Source organism: Bos grunniens, chromosome 4, assembly GCF_055505025.1.
Source record: "Bos grunniens cultivar Pamir isolate PY7600 chromosome 4, Bosgru_T2T1.0, whole genome shotgun sequence".
Taxonomy (NCBI): domain Eukaryota; kingdom Metazoa; phylum Chordata; class Mammalia; order Artiodactyla; family Bovidae; genus Bos; species Bos grunniens.
This window is the reverse complement of record NC_141168.1, coordinates 93,596,054-93,617,287: the sequence shown is the minus strand read 5'-3', so window position 1 is coordinate 93,617,287 and position 21,234 is coordinate 93,596,054. Positions and strand designations below refer to the sequence as shown.

Genomic DNA, 21,234 nt, shown 5'->3' with positions numbered 1-21,234 from the left:
CATTTCTGTGGTGTTACATTTTATTTTCTTGTTTTCTTATTTGAAGTTATTGTTTTAAAAAATCTATATCTACATACTCTGTGTGTGTGTATATATATATAACACATATATATACATGTATATACACATGTAGCTATATGTGTATGTATGTGAAATATATATATATATATACACACACACATATATATACATACACACACATATTTAAAAAAAATGCCTGTGCACCTCTTTTCAGGCAGGGCCAACAGAGTAAAATTTAGCTTTAATTATAATGCTCATCCTCCTGGAACTGGTCTATTACAACCATTGTGTGAATAGCCTTGTGGAAGGAAGTTTCCTATAACTGTGCTGGCTCCTTGGCACCACAGTATTTTTTGTGTTCATGCTGTGGGACTGCCTTAAAGTTCAGATCTCCTTACCAAGAAGCTTGGTATTTCAGAGACTAAATTCCCATGTGTCTGAGCAATACAAAATTGACCTGCTTTATCCCTAATTCTGCTGGATAGCATATTATTTTTCACTAATGTCATAGTATATATTAATTAAGAAGTGTTATTAAAGAGCTGCTTGGGAAAGAAATGAACCTTTGGGTGACCATGTAAATTTCTTTATAAATCTGATGGATCAAAACCAGTGAAGCTAGTGGTTAATTTTTACCATTAGCTGTATTTATATCTGTCACTATCAAAATTCATGGATTGAATATAGCTTAGAGATTCTCATGCATGGTCCTATTTGAGGAAGTTGAAATTGGATATGACTCTAAAAGGCAGAAATTAGTTACAGAGGCTGTGTAAAACATAAAAAGAAGAGGGTCAATTGTTAAGTTGTCAATATTAGTTAGCAATACTATTGCTCATTCTTAAACACTGAGAGTAATTCTGAATCAGGTTCATGTTTCTAGTTCTCAGCCTCATCTCCATGCGCAACCCCACCCTCAACCTAAATATTATTTGACCAAAACCAGAAATATTTTATTTGCTACATTAGGGATTTTAGAAGGAATTCTGTTAATCCAGGGAAAAGAAAATCAGGCCATTTCTGAGAAACTAAAAATATAGCTATGCAAGATTGTTTTCAGAATGGAATTCATTGGCATTTGTTTTTATGCATGACAGCTCTCTAGAATATAGCATTGAATCAAAGTATGATTCTGATTACAGTGAGTTTTGTAGTCCATTTAAGAATATTGACTATAGATTCTCATATAGTTTATATGTAAGCAGATCTAATTTAAATCCCTGTAGCATTGTAGTAATATTAAAAATAATAATAAAATTATATGAAAAGAATATATATGTATAACTGGATCACTTTACAACAGAAATTAACACTTTATAAACAAATTATACTCCAATAAATTTTTTTTAGGTGTAAAAAAATAATGGTGCACAATATTTAGTTTGTAATATGTGCCTGGCAGAGTGCAAAATTATTTTACATATATTTTCTCTTTTAATTCTCACCACTACCTTTCCAAGTGGGTAGTATTAGCCTTATTTAATATCTAAGAAGGTGGAGAAAATTTCTTATCAGTTTTACACAAGTGAAAATCCCTTTTAGGAAGAGAAACCTGTTAGTCTGCAATCTTAATAAGGGATCTGGGGAAACCAGGGACTTCTCACCTACCTGATGCCTTCCTCTCCCTCTCTCCTTTCAAGGGCCCTCTTCTTGTCACTGATGCCAGAATGGGAGCTGCATGGCAGAGTAGTGTGAGGAGCTTTGAAGTTTCTGGATTTATCTGAGATTGAAGAAGTGTGGAATAGAGATGGGAGGGGGAGAAAAAAGGAGTCAAAGAACAGGATGGTGGGAAGCTTTTGATACAGTTTATTTTTATTATTATTTTGTATACATGTGTGTGCACATGTACCTGCCTTTATAAACGTGGGCTCTCGGCCCAGGTAGACACAGTACTGAAAGAAGCCCAAGAAGTAGAGAAAGTGACAGGCTACAAGCTTGCCAGGAACCAGTAGCAAAAGAGAGAGGATTACTTTGGACTTGCACCAGCTAAAGCATTTAGGGCTCAGTTCTATTTCATTATGAATCTTGATTGGCAGAGAAACTTCTAGGGACATCTCTCACATCACAGATTAGCAAATTGAGCATAAGTACTTGCCTGAAGTCATTCACTTTGTCAGGGGCAAGGCTGGAATGTAAACTAGGGACTCTCTCAGTTCAGAGTGCTTGATTCTCTTCTTTCTGGAACTCTAGAATAATGATTTCTAGTACGAGATGTAGTAGAGTCCCAGCAAATAAATGTTATGATTGTACCTGCATTTACTAGCAGTTCTAGTAATCTTCAATTTCTAAACTAGTCAGATGTGCTTAAAATTTAACAAAAAATAATGTATTTTAGAGTGAAAAGTATGCTTATGAATATTAAATATTTAATTTTATCAGATATCAAAATGCCATTGTAATTTTTACTTTTATGACATTTTATTTCATCCCCCAGCATCAAGAAATTATGAAACATCTAATGCTTCGATTACGATCTGCACGTACTGTGTTTTGCTATTCTTTCATTTTTGGAGAGTCACAGAGAAGTAAGTTGGCAAGTTTTACAAGCTGCTTTGTAATCTGTTGGATTGTATGAGACACCTGTAGTCGGCTGAATGATGGCACCGCGTGAGACACCCACTGCCTTACCCTTGGAACTTGTGAGTGCTGCCTTATGTGGCTGAAAAGGGTCTTGGCATTTATGATTAAAGAGTTTGCGACTACTGTGATTGTTGTGTATTATCTAGGTGGGCCCTAAATGCATTCACATATATCCTCCTAAGTGGGAGGCAGAGGGACATTTGATACATACAGAAAAGGAGAAGGCAATGTGACCTCGGGGCCAGTGACTGGAGTGATGCTGCCACAGTCACGGAATATCAACAGCCACCAGGAATGGCAAGAAACGCATCCTCTCTGAGAGCCTCTGGCAGGATTGGGGTCCTGCTGATACCTTGTCCAGTGAGATTGTTGTTGGACTTTTGACTTCCAGAACTTCTGTCAGTTCAGTTCTGTCACTCAGTCATGTCTGAATCTTTGTGATCCCATGGACCGAAGCACACCAGGCTTCCTTGTCCATCATCAACTCCTGGAGCTTGTTCAAACTCATGTCGATCGAGTTGGTGATGCCATCCAGCCATTTCATCCCCGGACATCCCCTTCTCCTGCCTTCTATCTTTCCCAGCATCAGGGTCTTTTCTAATGAGTCAGTTCTTTGCATCAGGTAGCCGAAGTATTGGAGCTTCAGCTTCAGCATCAGTCCTTCCAGTGAATATTTAGGACTGATTTCCTTTAGGATGGACTGGTTGGATCTCCTTGCTGTCCAAGGGACTCTCAAAAGTCTTTTCCAACACCACAGTTCAAAAGCATCAATTCTTTAGCGCTCAGCTTTCTTTATAGTCCAACTCTCACATCCATACATGACTACTGGAAACACCATAGCTTTGACTAGACGGACCTTTGTTGTCAAAGTAATGTCTCTGCTTTCTGTCTAAGTGGGTCATAGCTTTCCTTCCAAGCAGCAAGCATCTTTTAATTTCATGTCTGTAGTCACTATCTGCAGTGGTTTCGGAGCCTGAGAAAGTCTGTCACTGTTTCCGTTGTTTCCACATCTGTTTGCCTTGAAGTGATGGGACCGGATGCCATGATCTTGGTTTTCTGAATGTTGAGTTTTAAGCCAGCTTTTTCACTTTCCTCTTTCACTTTCATCAAGAGGCTCTTAGTTCTTCTTCGCTTTCTGCCATAGAGTGGTGTCATTTGCATATCTGGGGTTATTGATATTTCTCCCGGCAGTCTTGATTCCAGCTTGTGCTTCATCCAGCCCAGCATTTTGCATGATGTACTCTGCATATAAGTTAAATAAGCAGGGTGACAATATACAGCCTTGATGTACTCCTTTCCCAGATTGGAACCAATCTGTTCTTCCATATCTGGTTCTAACTGTTGCTTCCTGATCTGCATACAGATTTCTAAGGAGGCAGGTCAGGTGGTCTGGTATTCCTATATCTCAAAGAATTTCTACAGTTTGTTGTGATTACACAGTCAAAGGCTTTGGAGTAGTCAATAAAGCAGAAGTAGATGTTTTTCTGAAATTCTTTTGGTTTTTCTGTGATCCAGCAAATGTTGGCAATTTGATCTCTGATGCCTCTGCCTTTTCTAAATCCAGCTTGAACATTTGGAAGCTCTCGGTTCATGGACTGTTGAAGCCTTGCTTGGAGAATTTTGAGCATTACTTTACTAGCGTGTGAGATGAGTGCAATTATGTGGTAGTTTGAACAGTCTTTGGCATTGCCTTTCTTTGGAATTGGAATGAAAACTGACCTTTTCCAGTCCTCTGGCCACTGCTGAGTTTTCCAAAATTACTGGCTTATTGAGTGCAGCACTTTCACAGCATAATCTTTTAGGATTTGAAATAACTCAACTGGAATTCCATCACCTCCACTAGCTTTGTTCGTAGTAATGCTTCTTAAGGCCCACTTGACTTTGCACTCCAGGATGCCTGGCTCTAGGTCAGTGATCACAGCATCATGGTTATCTGGGTCATAAAGATCTTTTTTGTATAGTTCTTCTGTGTATTCTTGCCACCTCTTCATAATGTCTTCTGCTTCTGTTAGGTCCATACCGTTTCTGTCCTTTATTGTGACCATCTTTGCATGAAATGTTCCCTTGGTATCTTTAATTTTCTTGAAAAGATCTCTAGTCTTTCCCATTCTATTGTTTTCCTTTATTTCTTTGCCTTGATCACTGGGAAGGCTATCTTATCTCTCTCCTTGCTATTCTTTGGAACTCTGCATTCAAATGGGTATATCTTTCCTTTTCTCCTTTGCCTTTTGCTTCTGTAGAGAAGAAATTCTGTTGTTTAGAGGCACCAAGTTTGTAATAATTTTTTTAGGATAACCTTAGGAAACTAATAGAGCACCACAGAGAAATCCAGGTTCTCCACTAACCTCAGTCCATGAATAAATTAAGGGCAGGATGCAGGCCTTTCCCCCACAGCCAGGGAGGAGCCTCTGATGAAAAACCAGTAGTGGCAAGGTAACACCCTGCTTAGGGATTTTTGGCATCAGGGGAATGACCTCTGTTTCTTCAAAGACAGAATTGGTCTAAAGAAATGATTAATTGGTATAAATTTGTTGTATTTTTAAAGATTGGAATACCAGTGTATAAGTTGTTTTACAAGTTTTTTTCTTTGAGCACACTCAAATCAGAAAAAACTTATATATTTTCTTCCCCAGGACTTAGAATAAGTTATGTCACTCTGGCTAGATCTAGATTTCATTCCATTTTCTTATTATTGTTTTAATTCAAGTGAACAAAATTAGCAAGGTGTATCAATACTTTGTATCATGTAGGAGAAATTGTTAATAATTATGTTTAGATAATTGATTATTCAAGATTTTCCTACTATTTAGCTGTGCAAATAACTACACTGCACTGTAGGCAGGTTCTTTACCATCTGAGTCACCAAGTGACTATTATAATTAGTCACCTAATTATAATAACTTAGGCTTTTTTATATTACTGCTTGGTATGCAATACTTAGAAAAAGTAACATTAATTTTTTTTCTTTCTAATACCAAAGATTTTAATCTATATGCCAATGTCATTGAATATATATCCTGTTCTTCTTTCTTTAAATTTTCTCTTGTAAGAGTAGTATCAGATTTAAAACAAAGCAGTTCTGATGATAACAGCATTTAATTTGGAGGTCACTCATATTTTGAATGGGAAATCAAATTGTAAGTTTTTTTTAATTAAATGACTACAATGGAATTTGATTTCCTGTCCCTTCACAAAAATAAAATTCTCAATGAGTAGCAGTTGTCTTTAGAATAAACCAGCCACTATGAAAACAAGGTTCTTCAGCTGGTGAGATGTTGTGTGCCCTGATTAGCAAGCCATATTAGTCTTCAAGCATTTTAAAATTGAACCAAGGGCCCTGCTGAAGCATAGCTTCTATTGTTTGGTAATGAGTATTTTGCAGAGTCCTTTCAAAAGTAAACTGTATTGTTCCCTTGCTAGTTGCAGTGCATCTGAGTGAGGTGATTATGGTTTGTTAAAAAGCACTTTCAGGACTGTGGAAAAATTATCTATTTGAAAAAAGTCTTTTCCCTCTACATCTGGTGATAAATTTAAAAACCTTGAACATTTCCTGAATGTTCTAGCAAAGGCTTTAAAGTTATCTGAAAATCCTGCCTTTGATCCCAGGTGCACAGAGTCTAAAACACCCTTCAGAGCCCACAGGCAGAGCTCTGCTTCCTGAGCTGCTGCTTCAGTTAGGCAGGAAATTTTGCATAGTAAATACTTTAAAACTTTAGTATTCAGAAAGGAATATTAAGTCCAGGGCAGGACTAACAGCTCTGAATAAATAGAGCAAATTTTCAACACACCAGGGTACTTGTGGTCTAGATATCAAGACAGCCTGATTCATCATATAAAATGTTCAACTGCTGGCGTTTGTATTTTCTAGTGGCGTGTCTACTTTAGGGTTCTCAGAATAGCATAGAGCTGGGGATGGGCATGGTGTGGAACTGGAGCTTATCTTTTACATTTTTGTGTTTTCATAGATCCTTTCTTTTTAGTTACTTGTGTCATTTCATTATTACCAAGCCGAAATAACCACCAAGTTATGGTCAAGTTCTAATATATTGTTTTTAAAATACTTGCTGCATAGATGTTATTTTTGGAATCAAGCATCTCTAAGTTTACTTTCTTTAAAAAATTTAAGAAAGTTTTATATTGAAGCATAGTTGATTGATAATATTGTGTTAGTTTCAGGTGTACAGCAGAGTGATTTAGTTATACATATAATGTATCTATTCTTTTTCAAATTCTTTCCCCTTTAGGTTATTAAAGAGTATTAGGCAGACTTCCCTATGCTATACAGTAGATCATGTTTGTTATCCATTTTAAATATAGCAGTGTGTGCATGTCGATCCCAAACTCTCAATCTGTCCCTCTCCCCTACTCTTCCCCCTGGTTGATAACCATAAGTTAGTTCTCTAAGTCTGTGACTCTGTTTTTGTTTTAAAAATAAGCTCATTTATATTATTCTTTTTAGATGACCCTTATAGGTTATATCACATGATATTTATAAATATCTGTGTAAGTAGTGTTTGGAATACAGGAGGCACATATTGGATAGGGCCTACAACACCATATCAGTTCATTTACTCCTGATTTTCCTTGACAAGTCCTTGGTTCTTAATGAACTGATACTTAATGAACTGATACTAGTCCTTCATTGTTTTAGGATGATGAAGAATCCCCATTTCCCCACTTGTTGTGAGCATTCTTTAGGAGATATGGAAGGGATTAGAAGTATCTTCCTTTGGCCTAAAGAAGTGACTTAATTTGACCCAATGAAACTCTATCCAAAATAGTCAACTAGAGCATAGTAATCCCCCCGGGGACCCATCCCTTCTTATAATCCTTCCTACCCATTTCCCTTGGGGCTCAGCTGGTGAAGAATCCGCCTGCAGTGGAGGAGACCTGGATTCGATCCCTGGGTTGGGAAAATCCCCTCGAGAAGGGAAAGGCTACCCACTTCAGTATCCTGGCCTAGACAGTTCCATGGACTGTGTAGTCCATGGGCTCGAAAAGAGTTGGACTTGACTGAGCAACTTTCACACACACCCACTCTAGCAATTCTTTCTTATTCCCTGAGGTTCTTCTCCCTATCCAAAAAATACATGTTTGAAGATTAAGTTCATTGAAGTCTTATGTGCTGCCACAACTTGTTATAGCAATATCTCTTGTTACTGGGATGAGGTCAATGATATCACATAGAATTTTGTTGTCCTATCTTCATCATGCAAGGGAATTAGAATTCTGTTCATCCCCTAACTGTTTCTATGCTTTGAGCAGAAGTGACAACTGACCATGTTGTTTTTGTTCTTTCTGGACCAGCTCATCTCAGATCAGAGTAATAGCTTTCATCTTGCCCTCCAAGACCCCTCATCTCAACACCAGAGGGCTGCTTTTACTAACCTTGAAGTGAAACTCAGTCAAACTTCCTTCCAGAGGGTTTGGCAGGTCAGTATTAGTCGCTCAGTCATGTCTGACTCTTTGTGACCCCATGGAGTGTAGCCCTCCAGGCTCCTCTGTTCATGGGATTCTCCACGCAAGAATCCTGGAGTGGGTTGCCATTCCTTTCTCCAGGAAATCTTCCTGACCCAGGGATTGAACCTGGGTCTCTTGCATTGCAGGCAGATTCTTTACTATTTTAGCCACCAAGGAAGCTGTATAATACAAAAAATTACAGCCCAAAGGTCAAGAAATACAGAATTAGTAATTATTGTGAAGAATCCAACAGTTAATGATGTAAAATTCTAGACAGCATCTACTTTCGTATAAGTGTAGGATTATCATATAGAAAACTTGTTCTATTAAAAGTATCCTATAGAAAGGGAAAACTATAAAGAAACAGACTGTGTTAGGGATCTAGTTAAGTGCCCTCCTTTTACAGATTAGAGACTGAGACTCAATAAGTAACTGTTCCAAGACACAACTCAATGGTAGAACCAGGATTGATTCCTGAACTTGACCTCTATTCTGGGCTCTAGTTTACCCTATCTGTGTTCTCTTACTTTATGACTTTATCATATTATTTATTTGCTACATTTTTACTTTAAATGTAAACTTAACATTTACTTTAAATGTAAACTTGGCAGGTCATGAGTATTCAATTGTATGTACACTTTTTGTGATTCTAGTTCTTCCTGCTCCCAAGTCTGTGGAGTTATCCCATGGCAGCAAACATTATACCAAGCTGAGGAGATAAAACTTTTCCCTTAAAATGTTCCATTATATCAGCAGCATGCTCTGAAGCACTGGATTTAGTTGTTAGGCCTATTTGGTCCTACCGGGGTTCTTCAGTTCTACTCTTTGGAACCCATAGGTTTTGAACCACTTTAGATTTATAGTAATCTTGTGGAGATACTTCCAAAACTCTGCCCACTGCTGCTTTCTCACCCGAATGTAAGCTCCATGAAGTCAGGAAGTTTTATTCCCCTAATCTTTTGTAAACTGGTATATTCCATGTTCCTAGACCTGTTGTTGAGTGAATAAATCTCTGCAGTGGCATATTTGCATTTTGGACAAGTAATAATAATAATTCTTTCTAAAGCCTGGAGAAGAAATTCCCGGAGGAATCAGAAGATGGAGTTATGCTACTTGTTAACACTTACCACACAGCTACTACATTAAGATGCTTTTGAGCAATCTATATGATTCTTGTGGTCACCCTGTTTATGAAGATGGCATGTTTATAAGTTGTTTATTGACAAGAATGGCAGAATCCTTTTGAATTACCATGTCAAGATGTTAAGTATGTAAGATAGCTTGCTCTAATTAAGTAAAAATTGAAAGCAAACTAAAAAGTTTGTGAGAAGTGAATATCCCTTTTATTTTACCTATTAATTTGGTGCAGAGTATGGCTGGGCATGATATATTTTAACAGAAGACATTACACAAAATAGAGAAAAGCCCAGGTTGACATGGTTCACCCAGTAGTCTTCTGTTACTGGGTACATTTATACCAAAAAACAAAACAAAACTCCAGTCCTCTAAATCTATCTACATGTCACACTGTGTTTTGATTTTAATGACTTTTAGACCCTCTAGTGGGAAGTAAATATGTAAAATATGTAACTATGTAAAATATCATGTAGGAAACGAGTTGCCAGTCCAGGTTTGATGCACGATGCTGGATGCTTGGGGCTGGTGCACTAGGACGGCCCAGAGGGATGGTATGGGGAGGGAGGAGGGAGGAGGGTTCGGGATTTTTTTTTTTTTTTTTTATAGAATTAAAGATTAAAGAATTAAAAAAAAAACAAGTAAATAAATAAAATAATAAAAGCAATTTTATTGAAAAACATTGGAAATAACATTTTCTGATTGTGAATAATACATGTTGTATTTTACAAAATTTGAAAATAAAAAGGCTAAAGGAGATAAAATCATCTTAAATACCAGTTTTCAGAGGAAATCATTAACATATTGACATATTTCCTTACCTCAGTCAGGGATAGTAGACTTCTGAGTTACTTTTACTCATTTCTTATTTCTGATTTCTGTGGTGGAGACCTCCTTTTAGATCACAGAATCAGAAACCTCTGCGGTCATGTTTGACCTCTGCTTTCACTCATTGCTTTTATCATTTAGCCCTATTGGTCCTACCTCCTTGAGTGCCCCGGGCTCCATTCTCTCTGGTCCAACCCCACTCCCATTGTCCCAGTTTCCCTTCATGTTTTATTTGGGATCCTGTAGCAGCTTCTTGCAGAAGGCAATGACACCCCACTCCAGTACTCTTGCCTGGAAAATCCCATGGACGGAGGAGCCTGGAAGGCTGCAGTCCATGGGGTCGCTGAGGGTCTGACACGACTGAGCGACTTCACTTTCACTTTTCACTTTCATGCGTTGGAGGAGGAAATGGCAACCCACTCCAGTGTTCTTGCCTGGAGAATCCCAGGGATGGGGGAGCCTGGTGGGCTGCTGTCTGTGGGGTCGCACAGAGTTGGACACGACTGAAGAGACTTAGCAACAGCAGCAGCAGCTTTTTACCCAGTCTTCCTGGTCCTGTCATTCCCTCCTCTGAAATATGAACCATTCGAGACTGCCACATTATTTTTTTCTAAATGTTAACCCGATTATGTCCTACTCTTGTTTAAACCCTTTCGGAGGTTCCCACTGCCCTCCTTTTCATGATCTGCCCTCATAACTCCCAGTATCACTCCTTGCCCTTTCTCTCCTCATCTTCTCCTCAGCCATCACCCCAGGCAATTGACCAGCAGTTTCTAGACCGTCCATTTCTTCCAGAATGCTCACAGTTCTGTTCCTTGTACCTCTGATGCTTCTCCTAACCTCCTTGAAATCTCAAACCTCCTGAAGTCTAAAAAAATGAAAGACATTGCAGTAGTCTGTTTATTATAAATAAGTATTTTGAATGGCATTTTCCTGTTTCTCCTTCAGGGCTTAGCTTGTCCTCACCAACTCTGGGAACCCTTCCTGTTCACAAAGACTAAGTTTCACTACTTTTGTGTTTCCACAATTTGTGACTAGCACTTAGGCATTGTAAGATTTAGGTCACTAAGTGATCCCAAATATGTTTGTCAGGTGAGAATTTTTGAGAAGCAGATTTTAGATGGATTTTATTTGAACAGTTAATAGTATATGTAGATTGTCTATCCTATGCCAGGCACTTTCTGGTTCCTGTGAATTAGACCTCATTTTTACTTTCATGGAGTTTGTAATCTGACAGTAGAAGATATACACTCAAGAGAAAGCATTGACTAAGCAAGATAATTTCACATGGAGATAAGTAATTTCAAGTAATAAGCCAGTGTGATGTGATGACTTTGAATACAGTAGTATGTTTTCAGATAGACTGAGCTGGTGAAGGCTGTGCTGTTTCACATTTGTCAGTGTATTATGTAAGCACATGCCAGTCATAGATTAGGCTAACACCAATTGGTGGTGAGAGCTATGCATAATTATGGGGCTCAAGGTATTAAGGCTTATTTGAATGAGCAGAGGGCCTTTAATTAAGATTTGAAGGAAACTTGGTAGTATTCAAATAATTGAGTGACTACATAATATAACAGAGGGATGCTGGATCACTCACAGAAGACTTAATGAAATAAACCAATAAACAGAACTTACAAAGGTATATCTCAGTGTAGAGAACATCTTTTAAATGCTTATCATTTACTCATTAATAGAATGGATTTGAGCTTTTCACAGAGGTTGTGTTCAGGTAGAGGTGATCCGTCAGAGGTCAGTGGGGAATTAATTTCCTCTAAAGGAAAGAAGAGCAGCCCAGATGGATTTAGAGACACCTATTGTATTAAGTTTAAGGCAGTTAACTTAGAAGGAATAGAAGTAGGTGCTTAAAGAGAAAATGATCCTAGTGAGAGAAGGAATATCTCTCATAAGAAGTGAGTAGAACAACAGATGATATTCTCTAGAGAAGAGGCATGTAGATGATACGTAGGAATGTTGATTCACCAACCAAAGGGTCTTCATGCTGGATGATTGGAGAAAAAGAAACAGGAAGGAAAAAAAGGTGAAATAATCTAAACTGGAATAGTATGTTTATCTTCTATTTTAGGCATAAATAATATGACAAGTCTTCATTTTTAATCTTCAGAAATGATTGAAGCATAAATGGATTTAGGCTTGACCAGTCAGGAAAACAGCTGTTTTTCTTCGGAGCTGCTACTATTGCCTTTTATGTTGTGGTTGGCATATTGGCAGGCACAGATATTAAATTTTGTGCCACCCAGGGCTAAATATAATTAATTTAGTTTTCTCAGGCTTAAAAGAAAGGGACCTTGGCTTGTTTAAGAGATTAAGTAAGCTTTATTAGAATAACAGTGGGTGGCAAAACAGTTCTTAGTTTACCTGTCATATATTTATACATTATTCTTAGACTTTTCTTGTGCTTATTTTTTACTTCTAGCAAGAACAATTTAGTTTCCGTATTTTAAGTTATGAATGCCTTCTAGAGAAACAGTTAAAGCTTTCTGGTTCAGGAGGTTGTTGTTGTTCAGTCGCTCAGTTGTGTCCGACTCTTTGTGACCTGGACTGCAGCATGCCAGACTTCCCTGTCCTTCACAGTCTCCCGGAGTTTGCTCAAACTCATGTCCATTGAATCGGTGATGCCATCCAAACATCAGGAGGAAAAGTAGTCAAAGTGGAAACCCCCCTCATGTTTTAGATTTTCTCAAGAAAAATAATGGTTATCTCCTAATCTTCTCATAATACCCTTGAGGCATTAGACAAACATTGCCACTTAAAAAAGAGAAAAATAGAAATGGAAATGTGTGTGATAGGAGTGTAAATAATAAAGGAAAAATATTAAACCACAGAAGTAGATTTATGATTTTCCTCGACATTTTGTCTTTAGCTAATAGGCTTATTTATCCTTATTGATGTAGGGTTTTGATGATTTGAAGTAGAATGTTATTTTATCATTTAACAATTTATTTCAACATTGTGTTTCTAAATGAACCATCTTTCTTTTTTGTCTGAAAGGTGACAGCATTCTTATTATGGTCTGTTTCATAAATACCCACTTACAAATAGATCTCTTCACACCTGGGTATGCCTATTTGGAGACAGAGAAGAAATCTTCCCAATGTGAATTACTTCTTGACTTTCAGACATTAAAATGAAATTGCTTAAAATAAAAGGAAAAATAAAAATCTACTTTCTTCAGTGTACATTTGGAAGGTTACAAAAATTGGGTCAAATATTGATATTTGCTTTTTGGTATTTTTGTCTTTTAATTGGCAAGTTAATAGGGCTACATACTTCCTTGGGTGAGATCATTTTCTGTGAGCTTGGGAAGAATCAGTTTATCTGCTTGCCAGTGGACACATGAAAAGTACATCATTGAAACATATGTTTTTTTTAAATTTATGAAATGTTTCAGAATACAGAAAATATATGTGATACATTTAATTGTCATCTACTCACTATATAATTGTCAGATCTTTGTGTTTTGTCTTATTTTCCTTAGAACTTTTGTTTTTGTTTTATAAAATAAAGCATTCAAGACATACTTGAAGCGTCTGTCCATTTCGGTCCCCAGAGGTAGCCACGTCCTGAGTACAGTGTTTACCATTCCCATCCATTTGCTTACTCTTTAACTACTGCATTATTTATCCCCATACATCATCATATCACTTTGTATGTTTTTAACCCTATACAGATGGTATTTTATAGAAACCATGCTTTAGTTTATTATTTTTATTCATTTACAACCAGTCTATTCTGAAGGAGATCAGCCCTGGGTGTTCTTTGGAAGGAATGATGCTAAAGCTGAAACTCCAGTACTTAGGCCACCTCATGCGAAGAGTTGACTCATTGGAAAAGACTCTGATGCTGGGAGGGATTGAGGGCAGGAGGAGAAGGGGACGACAGAGGATGAGATGGCTGGATGGCATCACTGACTCAATGGACGTGAGTCTGAGTGAACTCCGGGAGTTGGTGATAGACAGGGAGGCCTGGCGTGCTGCGATTCATGGGGTTGCAAAGAGTCGGACACGACTGAATGACTGAACTGAACTGAACTGAACCATAAGTTTTAAGATGTATCCATGTTGATTTATATAGCTCTTGGTCCTTTATAGTAATTACTGTGTAGTATTCTATTATATAAATCATGACAGTGTTTATATATCCATTCTTATGTTGATGGACATTTAGAGTGTTTCCAAAATTGCAGTTCTGAATAATCTTACCTTGAACATTCTTGCGATTTTGTCCAAGAAGGAAGGTGAGGGAATTTCCCTAGGAGTAGAATTGCTGGGTCATTTATTAACTTTCTGTTGCTCTTAAAACAAACTACCCCAAACCTGCTGGCTTAAAACAACACAAATTTATTATCTTAGTCTTATGGAGATTAGAAGTCTGACATGAATCTCAGTGGGCTAAAATCCAGGTTGACAGAGCTGTTTTCTTATGGAATCTGTATGGGGGAATTCATTTCCTGACTTTTACACATCTAGAGAGTGCACACATTCTTTGGATTGTGGCCTCCTTCCTCTATCTTCAGAGTCAGCAGTACTTTATCTCTCTTATTATTCTACTGTCATAGCTCCGTCTAACTGTCTTCTTCTGTCTGTCCTCCACTTTTAAGAAACATGGTGAATACACTGGGGCCCATCTGAATAACACGGGATAATGTCTCTATTTTAAGGTCGTTTACTAGGAAACTTAATTCTGTCTGCAACTTTAATTCCTCTTTGTTCTGTAAGGTAATTTATTTACAGGGTCTGGGGATTAGGCCATCTTTGGTGAATGCCATCTCTGGTAAGGCTTTTATTCTGCCTATCACAGTTTATAACTCTCCCACTTCACAAAATAATTTTAAATTGCTCTTCTAAGTGATACGTGTATTTACACTGTCTCTGTATGTGCGTGAGGCTTTTAGTTGCTCCATATACTTACAAACACTAGAGTTTTAAGATTTTAAAATGGTATCCAGTCTGATGGATGTGATTGGTATCTCACTGAGAGTCTTTTCATGGAATTATTGGCTGCTGAAGTTTACTTTCAGTTTATTGCCCATTTCTTTTCTATTTCTAAATTGTTCTTTTTTGGTTTACTTGGTTTTCTTACTGATTTTTTCTGTGTGATTTATCATTATACTTTTTAAAAGTTTGTTTGTTGCACAAAGTTTTAAATTTCAAAGGAGAGAAATTATGTCTTGTTTAAGAAAGAATATCCTACTTGAAGTCATAAAGATACCCCTTTTTATTTTTAAATGTGTAACAGAGCAAATTACACATTTTAATAACTTTCTTTTTAGGTTTGTGTGTTTCTATCCATATCTGTGAAATATACTGATACAAGCAAGTGTGATTTATTGGGTTGGCTCAGTTTTGTATAGGCTACAACTGAGAGCTATATTATTTAAAGACTGATGGATTTATGAAGTGTTTTTTCTAGGAAGTGTTTTTTCACTTTAGAGGTGATCTGGTTCAAACCTGCGGCCCAGAGTGGCAGGGAGTGGCAATTCTAGACCTACTTGTATTAACAGAGTGACCTGCATAGATGCCACATTATATTATCTTCATGGCTGAGAAAACTGCCTTACTTACCTTGAAGGGTTTTATTCTACTGGTAGATACTTAACTCTTGGACTGAGTAAATAATGGATACTAATTTACATCCAAGAAAATAAAACAACATTCACAAGGCAGAAATTTTCATGAGACAATGGCATATCACTTTGTTTCTAACTATCCAGGAAAAAAAGGGCAGGATCAGAAGCAAGGAATAATTACCGTGACTGTAGTACTTATTCTTCAGTGATGAGCATGTGAATATAAAAATGACTAGACATCAGTTTTGTTGAGACTCACCAATTTCCCCCAAAGTACATAGTTTCTTTTAGAAGGCTTCTATCACAAGCATGTCTCTACTGTGGAACTGTGTTCTGAAAGGGAAGCTTCCTTTAGTGAAGTCCCTCGACTTTTCTGTCTAGATACTCACCCACCTCACTATGTGATTCACATACTGCCCTTCCTCCAACTCACTGAACATTTTCACAGTATCACTCAATTCTTAGACACTTTAAGCTCAGGGATAAAATTAAGTGCATTTCTTATGCCCAAAAAAAGCATCTCAAGAATTTTTCACTATTTTTTTTCTTAAAGGAGTGTTGCAGAGGAACTTAAGAGTGAGTGACAGTTGACAGAGCTCTGGTTGCCCAGCAACTGGCAATTTAAATATCTAGGAGCTGATATGATTTACCAGCCTGATAAACAGCAAGGACTTTAATACAGTTTTAAAGACTACTACAGATGTTGCATTGAGCTATTTATATGTGTTGATCTGTCTCAGTTTAATATGTGCAGATATATATGTATGTACATATGCTTATTTTTTCCTCCAGAGGTAGAATATGAAAGAAAAGATTGTATTTCTTCCCCTCTGTGACATTAATAGAAGTTGCCTGCGATAAAATGGTTTGTTTTAGCTCCTTTGTTTTTATTCAGATACTCAGTTTCAGAGAAGGCCTTCTCACTCAGAGGGAATAAGTGTCTTGTGGATTGAGTGCTGTGTTTGTTTTGAGTTCTGAGACTGTATTTATATATTTGGTAACTGTTATCTTATTTTTTGCAGGTTTTCTAATTCTCTTCGTTTTTTTTTTTGAAGGGAAGGAGTAATTGCTCTTTATTCTTCCCAGGAATTATAAGGTTTAATAGGTTTGGCTCTGAGTGTGTTAGCTTAATTGATTAGTGTGTTTTACTAATGGGATCAAGAGGCTTGATTTTATCATGAGCCAGTTCACTCCCTGGAGCAGGTTAGTCTTCATCTTCTTGACCTTCCTGACCCTCAGTGGACATCGTTCATAGGTTCTTCCAAGCAATGATAAAATAGCTACAACCCATCAGTAATAAGAGTATAGAAACCCAAAGGGTCTCCCTCCCTGAGGAGGCGGCCAGCACTGTCATTTTGTATATCAACAACACAGCAGTCTGTACAAAGTCCTACTGTCTTGTCAGGAATACAAGGTGCTACATAAAACACACGACTAACATCCTGTTACTAGTATAGAACTTGAAATAATTTTGAGGATAATTTTAACACTGAATATATTTTATGATACGGGAATTCAAATGTAGATTGTTTCCATCACAGGATAGTTGAAAGACACAGCAAGGTAACTTTAAAATTGTTTCTTAAAACTTTCCAGTTCATTGAGTTAAGGCTTGAGGACCCTTGGGAAAGAAGGACATTTTTGCCAACCATGCATGTTTGATTTAAAATCCAACATCTTAAAGCTGCATACCAGCTGTTTCAGGGAACCTTTCCTTCTACCTCTGATTACAGTGAAAACTCCCTTTCCTGAATTCTTGTAGTGCATATGCTGTCCTGTTCCCTTTAAAAAATTATACTTATTAGGGCTGTGATGTTTCACGATTCTAGGGGCAGTTTGTAACACAGAGGCCCTGACTTTCATAATGATATTTCCCATTTATTGAGCATTGTGCTAAGTATTTTAAATGTATTGTCATTTGTCCCTAGTGATCCTACAAGTAGTTATTAGAGCCAGCATCTTCTTGGTGAGGAAAGTAAGAGTGGTAGAGTAATTTACCCATAAAAATATAGCAAGAAATTGGGAAGGTGGAATTTTCATTATGGTCTGTCAGACTCCAAAGCCAGTTTAGACCACGTTATTCTCTCTGTTTTGTTGTTTCTTAATTGTTTATACATATGTCATTCCTCCAGTTGTTCTCACCCTTTAGCTCACTTAAGCATCATTGTGGGAATTTGTTTAAAATGCCGTTTCTGGACTCTTGTTACACAGATTCTGATATTGAAATTTCTAGGTAAGTTCCAAGTATCTTAATCTGTATTTTTAGGGGAGTCCTTAGACAACACCCTAAGAAATCCCTGGTGTGCTATATGTGAGACAGAAATCGTCTGAGCTGCGCCTTCAGCTCTGTACTGAGCATGCACAGTAACCCCTCGGTGGTGGTGCTGGTTCAGTCACTCAGTCATGTCCTGTTCTGTGCAACCCCGTGGGCTGTCGTCCTCCAGGTTCCTCTGCCCCTGGGGCTTCCCAGGCAAGAATAGTGGGGTGGGCTGCCATTTCCTCCTCCAGGGCATCTTCTCGACCCAGGGATTGAAACCATGTCTCCTGCATTTCAGGCTGATTCTTTACTGCCAAGCCCCTGGGGAACCCCAAGCCTTGATAAGTACATGCTAAATTCAGTCTCTGTTAAAACTGTTGCTGCTGAGCTAAATATAGCCCAAGGAGTTTTGTAACATGAATCTGGGTGGTATCTTAACTTGAATACAAAGTTTGTGCAAGTTAGAAAAGTCAACATTAATTGGTAGGGTGAAGATAAAAGAACAAGATATCTAATATGATGATTCATTTTTCCTGTCTAACTGTATTCTGGAATTTTAGGGGTATTTGAAAATACTGGTGTGTGTTCTAAGGAAACCTCTGTAGGAAAAGGACATGCATAAGTGAAAAAAGAACGAGAGGAGTGGAATTGAGATAATCTTATGTATAAAATAGAGCTCTTTGGAAGAGGATGAGAAGGACGTAAAAATGGAAGATAGAAGGTTGATTGAATTTGTTAGTAAAAATGGGTTCTTTGGAAAGGGATCAGAGAATAAAATGACCTATTCAATTAGAAGAGACCTTGGAGAAGCCTAGTGGAAAAGAGGATCAAAGATAGCAGGATGGGAATAAAAGGAATCAATGACAACATAGGTGTTGGTTGGGGAAGAGTTCCACGTATTTCACATTTTTTTGAGTGGTCCTGGTAGTCAGGGCTCATCCTGTTTTTCTTCTTGTGTGGATATTCTGCTGTTATCATTTCTTCACCTGAAGTGCTTACCTGTCCATGTATGAAGATGTTTCTTGGTTGGCTCAAAATTGGACTAAACACTAGCAGTAGCTAGAGTCCTGAGTAACATAACCAGTGAAATCCTGCCCAAAATAGAAAGAGAAGCCTTAGGTCAGTTGAAATTCCCAAGATGATTTGTTAAAACAATAGAAAAGTTCTTTGGAGAGGAATTTATATGTACTCAGGGGATATTGGAGAAGGCAATGGCACCCCACTCCAGTACTCTTGCCTGGAAAATCCCATGGATGGAGGAGCCTGGCAGCTGCAGTCCATGAGATCACTAGGAGTCCGACATGACTGAGCGACTTCACTTTCACTTTTCACTTTCATGCATTGGAGAAGGAAATGGCAACCCACTCCAGTGTTCTTGCCTGGAGAATCCCAGGGACGAGGGGCCCTGGTGGGCTGCCGTCTATGGGGTCACAGAGTCGGACACGACTGAAGCGACTTAGCAGCAGCAGTAGCAGCAGGGAATATACTTCATGTTTCTCTTCAAATTTCTACAAAATGATAGTTATTCCTGACTTTATTTTTAGGAACAAAAAAATAGCTGTTTTTTGACATTGTTTTACTTTATGTCAATACCCAAATGATTTTTGAAGTTTATGTATATATATAAAATATTTAGTAATACCAGTGAGAGCTTAGGGTAAACATAGTATGTGCGTGTGTACTAAGCCGCTTCAGTTGTGTCTGACTCCTTGTGACCCTTTGAACTGTGACCCGCCAGGCTCCTCTGTCCATGTGGATTCTCCAGGCAGGAATACTGGAGTGGGTTGCCATGCCTTCCTCTGGGGATCTTCGCAACTCAGGGATTGAACCCATGTCTCCTGTGGCTCCTGCATTGCAGGCGGATTTGTTATTGCTGAGCCACCGGGGAAGCCCAAACGTGGTATATTCCAAAGCAAATAATAGCGCGGTATTTTTCCTTAGGGTAGACATTTGCCTCCTAAAAGAAAAAAAGCAAAGAAAGGAAAAAAGTTTTAGTAATTAGATCCCTATTGTAAGCCTAGTGGAGCGCGAAAGATTAACAGCTGCGTTGCAGGGTGAGAGGCACCATGTGTCACTGTTTTCTCCTGGGATGGAACTCAGCCTGAAGTAAAACACAGTTTCTATACTAATAATGATAATAATAGCCGGCATTTTTAAGCACCTACTCCATACCAATTACTTTGCATTTATTTTTTGTCCAAGCCTCACAGTGACCTGGTAAGTTAAATAATTCATGTTTAAGCAACTGAGGCTCAGAAAGGTTAATTGACTACCAGATCACCCAGCTAGTGAGACATCTTACATGGGCACTTTGCTGCATGAAGCGATTTTCAGATCTTTAGTAGGTAGATTGCAAGATTGAAAAAAAAAATCACAGAAAAAATTTAAATGTATTCAGTATTGAAGTTTGAAAGAAAGAACCATGTCGATCTAAATTGCACTGATGGATAAAGGTCTTTTGTATTTGGCTTGCTGATCATGACCCATGCCTCCACACTGGCAGGGTAGTAGGCTGCGAGCCAGGTTCTTTTAAGCACGCTTGATCAGGCAAGTTTTCTGCAGGGAAGGTTATAGTGTATAGATCACAAAGCCCTCCTGCTGCACAGGTATCAGAGGTTATCTGTTGCAAGTTCCTTCACTTCAACTATTACTTCCTTTTCTCAATTCTATTTTAGACTTTGGTCTCCTGTGTATTTACAAGTAGACAACGCTTTTTTTTAACAGCCTCTTTGCCATGACTAAGAGGAGGCTTGTATATCCTGCAGTTTCCAGGCATTGTGATTCTCATTTTAAACTCACACTGATGATAATGGTAGCTGTGACTTACTATTCCCTATTGTCCAAGAAGGGAAGTTGTAGGTAGGGGCCTTCAAAGGTGATCTCATAGAAATCAGTGCAAGAAGGATTTTGATGAAATGGTCTTCATAGAAGCTGTTTGAGATATGATTTGGGTGCTGGATACCCTGGGGCTAAGCCGTGTGGTTTTAAACTCAATGCTTACTAAGAAAAGGTCTATGTTTATTAGTACAGGCTCTGAAGTTGGCAGAATTTCTTCTTATAAAATGAATTATCCAGCACACCATTTCTGATTGTGTTATATATATTTTTAGATACTACCATTGTGTTATATTTATAGTATAGGCTACTGAATGCTATTTTAAATATGCAAAATGTATACATAACTAACCTTCCAAAATACATTCCATGCTCTGTGTTACACCCTGCAGTGTAGCCTGTGCTTAAATGGTTCTCCTAAAAAGTCTTAGAAGAGAACTTACTATTTGCTTTCAAATTAGCACAGAGAGTGTATGTTTGCTGTGTGGCCCTCCAGTGGCCGTTTTGTTCTTACCTGTACTCTGAGAGT

At 37.9% G+C, this 21,234-nt stretch overlaps 1 protein-coding gene across 12 annotated transcripts in view; it reads left to right on the top strand.

The window, feature by feature from the left end:
- Window positions 1–21,234, top strand: part of HDAC9 (histone deacetylase 9) — a 667,984-nt gene that overhangs the window by 54,679 nt on the left and 592,071 nt on the right. The window contains exon 1 of one of the 12 annotated variants that reach the window (XM_086397465.1): window positions 2,461–2,546. The exons of the other annotated variants lie outside the window; for them this stretch is intronic. The gene's annotated coding sequence lies outside the window, so the exon portion shown is untranslated. Of the gene's footprint in view, window positions 1–2,460; window positions 2,547–21,234 lie in introns of those variants that run through there. 12 annotated transcript variants of the gene reach the window in all.